Source organism: Camelus bactrianus, chromosome 25 (genome assembly GCF_048773025.1).
Source record: "Camelus bactrianus isolate YW-2024 breed Bactrian camel chromosome 25, ASM4877302v1, whole genome shotgun sequence".
In the NCBI taxonomy this organism is placed as follows: domain Eukaryota; kingdom Metazoa; phylum Chordata; class Mammalia; order Artiodactyla; family Camelidae; genus Camelus; species Camelus bactrianus.
Window position 1 is genome coordinate 976,238 of NC_133563.1, and position 4,993 is coordinate 981,230.

Below are 4,993 nucleotides of genomic sequence, written 5' to 3' on the forward strand. Positions count from 1 at the left end.
TGTGTGATTGATTTTTATCTTGGAACTTGACTTGTTTGGTTGGGTCATCTTTATGCTGTCTAGTTCCTTGTTACAAAGATCTGCATTTCTATCAATAATCTTTCCTCATTCTCAGCATTTTTATTTCCTCCTTTTTGAACTCAGGGTCAAGTAGACTGGTGAGATCTGTTTCATTATTTTTTCTTTCAGGGGATTCCTCTTGTTCCTTTAATTAAGAGTGGTTCCTCTGCCTGATCATTTTACCTAACTTCCTCTGTCTCTATGAATTTAGGAGAAATGGTTATCTACTGTGGTCTCGAAGTAGTGTTTTTATGTGGGAGCATCTCTGTGCAGACTGTGTCAAACATTTTTGGTGTGAGGGCTGGTTTTCATATGGATGCCAGCCATGTCTTTCCTCAGAGCACGTGTCTGTTATCCCCTTGATAGGGGCTGTGATTGGTGTTGTGGTGTCCGGAGCTCTGTGGTTGTCATTGCCCTGTTGGGCTTGGGGTCTGCCCCTCAGTTGATGAAGTAGAAGCCCTGAGGGTCAGGTTGCATCCATCTCCATCGCCCTTCAGTGCATGCTTCATCCCAAAGGAGGTGACCGCTGAAGCAAGTGGGACCTGTGTGGTCACAGTGAACCTATGAACTGCCCGTGTACGTGTCTGCAGTTCTGCTCAGAAGCAACCCAAGGTTTCGTCCCTTTCTCCATTGTGCTTATCCCAGACGTAGTGCAAGGCTGTGGTGTGGGGAAGGCTGGGGCTGGGAATCAGGACATTGTCACTTCAGGAATCGAGGTGGCTGCGCTGCTGCCGGGGACCAGGGATGCCTCTATGGAAGACCCCTCCCAGGACCTGTCCACCCCAGATCTGACACTAAGCTGCAGTGTAGAGTGGGTAGAGCTGGGGCGCTTCTGCCAAAATACAAATCCTGGCATACTCCTGCCCACAGCCTGACCACCCGAGATTTGGCGCCTAGCCCTTGGGTGTTCTTGTGGCACTACGCCATGTGTGCACTTACAATGTCTGCCACGGCAGGAGTGAGTGCACAGTGGCAGCGGCTCTAGCCAGAGTCCATTGTCAGGAGAAGAAGGAGAAAAAGAAACATAAAAAATAGTTTGAAATGTTAATGACTGAGAATTTCCCCCCAGCTAATACCAGACACTCCGGTTTGTGTGGTTTTTTGGTTTGTTTTTTTTTAACATTTTTTTATTGATTTATAAATCATTTTACAATGTTGTGTCAAATTCCAGTGTACAGCACAATTTTTCAGTTACACAGGAACATATATATATTCATTGTCACATTTTTTTCTCTGTGAGCTACCATAAGATCTTGTATATATTTTCCTGTGCTACATAGTATAATCTTGTTTATCTATTCTACAATTTTGAAATCCCAGTCTATCTCTTCCCACCCCCCGCCCCCTTGGCAACCACAAGTTTGTATTCTATGTGAGTCTATTTCTGTTTTGTATTTATGCTTTGTTTGTTTGTTTGTTTGTTTTAGATTCCACATATGAGTGATCTCATATGGTATTTTTCTTCCTCTTTCTGGCTTACTTCACTTAAGAATGACATTCTCCAGGAGCATCCATGTTGCTGCAAATGACATTATGTTGTCAGTTTTTATGGCTGAGTAGTATTCCATTGTATAAATATACCACATCTTCTTCATCCAGTCATCTGTTGATGGACATTTAGGCTGTTTCCGTGTCTTGGCTATTGTAAATAATGCTGCTATGAACATTGGGGTGCAGGTGTCTTTTAGAAGTAGGGTTCCTTCTGGATATATGCCCAGGAGTGGGATTCCTGGGTCATATGGTAAGTCTATTCCTAGTCTTTTGAGGAATCTCCATACTGTTTTCCACAGTGGCTGCACCAAACTACATTCGGTTTGTGTTTTTACCCAACGAAACCAAGCAATTAACTCAATTCTGATGCTATCCACCTGAGATAACATCAGCTGTCACAGGTTAGCTCTCACCTCCCCCTCAACTTCAGAGGCCAGTTACAACTCCATTTGTTACCTATGCTTCTGGCCAACAGGCAGAAATCAAAAGTTCGTCCAACTTCCTCCTCAGGTTCAATTAATTTGCTAAAGCAGCTCACAGAACTCAGGAAAACAGTTTAATTACTAGATTACCAGTCTGTTATAAAAAGATACAACTCAGGAACAGCCAGTTGGAAGAGATGTATAGCCAATCAACTGGCTATAATGGATATCTACAGATTACTTCATCCAACAACAGCTGAATACACATTCTTCTAAAGCTCACATGGACTATTTAACACAAGAGACTACACTTGGAGCCAAAAACACGTCTTAAAGTTTTTTTAAAAAGTAATCATGTACTGTCTGCTCTCAGACCAAAATGAAATTAAACAAAAACAAGTAACAGAAAGATAAATGAAAAATTCCAAAACACACACAGATTAAACAACACTTTTAAAGAACATACGGGCCAAAGAAGAAATCTCAAGAGAAATTTTAAAATATCTTGAACTAGAAGAAAATGAAAAAAAAAAAATCCAGAGTATCAAAATTAGTGGGATATGGCAAAAGTAGTGCTTAGAGAAAAATTTATATATAACCGTATATATTAGAAAAGAAGAAAGATTTAAAGTCAGTAATCTAAGTTTCCACCTTAGGAAACTAGAAAAAGAACAGCACAATAAATCAAAAGTAAGCAGAAATAATAAGAATTAGAGCAAAAATCAATGAAATTGAAAACAGAAAATCAATAAAGAAGATCAACAAAACCAAAAGCTGATTCTTTGAAAAGATCAATAAAATTTATAAGCTTCTAGCCAGCAGACAAAAAAGAAAGAGCACACAAATTACTAACATCACAAATGAGAGAGGGGACATCACTACAGACCTCATGGACATTAAAAGGATAATAAAGAAACACTATGAACAACTCCATGCCCACAAATTTGATAGCCTGAATGAAATGAACCAGTTCCTTGAAAGACATAACTTGCCAAAACTCACACAAGAAGAAATTGAATCAATAATTAATAACTTCCCAGAACAGAAAGCACAGACAGGTTCACTGGTGAATTCTACCAAAGCTATAAGGAAGAAAGTATGCCAATTATCTACAATCTCTTTCAGAGATAGAAGCAGAGAGAATTCTTCCTAACTCATTCCATAAGGCCACCAGCACCCAGAAATAAACCCATGCATATATGGTCAACTAATATTTGACAAGGGAGCCAAGAATTCTCAATGAGGAGAGGCAGTCTCTTCAACAAATGGTGTTGGGAAAACAGGATATCCACAAGCAAAAGAATGAAATTGAACTTCTATCTTACACCACTCACCAAAACTAACCTGAAATGGATTACAGACTTGAACAGAAGACCTGAAACTGTAAAAACCTGAGAAGAAAACATAAGAGAATGAGCTTCTTGACATCGATCTTGGTAGTAATTTCCTGAATGTGACATCAAAAGCACAAGACAAGGATGAACTAACCTCTCCTAAGTTGTTGAATATTACATGTAGGTTGTGACAGAAACACATGTGGCAAAAAAAAAAAAAAAAAAAAGCCTGTTTTTAAAAAAATAAGACTGCTTCAGAATTCAAAATGTCACCAGGAAAGGCAGTCAAATTAAACAGCATAGTCTCAGTTTCTTTCCTAATTGGAATCCAACTGTGATTTCACAACTTCAAATTATCTCTTTGTTTTAAAATGATTCTCCCTGAGAAAGGAAGATTTAACTTACGCTGATATCCCATGCACTTCTGAGCATTCAGAACCACTGGGCATTCTGGAGACTGAGAGTAGCACATGATGCTTTTATAGATGCAAAGACCTGATTGATAAGTAAGGTGGTCTACAAAACAAACCTGTTCGGGAGAACTAGAAATGAAGTTCCACAAGTCAAAAGCTTGCTGTTGTCAGTAAGTAAAATCCATGCTGAAAGCTTTTAGCTGAGAGGGTGTTTAGCTGATGTCATCACATTGGAATGACACCAAGAATCCAGAATTGCAGAGTTGATAAGTGCAGGGAAGACAAAGTGATGTCATCTTTGCCTTCATTTTACCACTACGCAAAAGAAAAGAATGTTCGAAAGGTTGCAGACTGTTCTGGCACATATATTATTAGAAAATTGGTGAAAGAGTAAAAATGTCCTACTCTGTAATGGGGCAGAAAGAAACATCGTAGTTATTTCTATTAAATATAGAATATTATCAAAGTCCTGTTACATTTCCATTCTCCTTTTGTGAAATCTTACGCCTATGTGTTTCAAGAATCTTAAGAACATGCAATATAACCCAGAAAATTCAATATGCAATAAAAAATTTAAAAAGTAGCTCAAGTAAATTCTCTATCAGAGGACAGAAAGGAACATAATAAACCCATAGCTATACATTTTTCTAGTAGTAGTGTCGACTGAAATACAGGCACAGCCTAAGGAGGTATGTTTTATTCCGGTGGACAATTCTGAGGACTCACCATTGAAGGAGAGACACAGCCATTGAGGACAGGACAAACTAGCTGGAACTCAGGTAGTGGAAATTCTGACTTCCAGTAGACCTTGAGCCTCATGGTGCACCCACAGGCGCCATGACAGTTCCTAGGCTGAGCATAGAAGGTCAAAAAGTGAGTCGGGGGGCGTTTCCTGGAAACCCTCACCCCTTCCCCAAAGTAGCTGGAACAACCCTCCTGCCCGTTAGCGCGTGAGGTTACCGAGCCCGTGAAACCTGACAACCCTGCCCCTCACGGTCGCTCTTGCTTGCTCTGGCGCTCCCCCTCTCTCTCTCGCCTTCTGAGACGGCCTGCACTCTGTCTGTGAGTGTGTATCTGCTTTTACTTTGAAGTAAACACCCCACACCTACTGGCTTCACTCCCTCTCACCTGTCTGAGATGCCCCGCATTCCTCCCAAGGAGTGTGTATCGCCTAAGCCGTTTTCCCTTCTGAGAGACAGACTGCACTCTGTCCATGGAGTGTGTGTCTCTCTAAATAAACTTGCTTTCACTTTACCATGCCTTGCTCTCAAAA

The 4,993-nt window shown here is 40.4% G+C and overlaps 1 pseudogene; it reads right to left on the reverse strand.

Annotated features, from left to right (window-relative positions):
* Positions 1–2,633: 2,633 nt before the first annotated feature.
* On the reverse strand, positions 2,634–3,116 carry LOC141575008 (KANTR integral membrane protein-like; annotated as a pseudogene).
* Between the last annotated feature and the right edge of the window lie 1,877 nt (positions 3,117–4,993).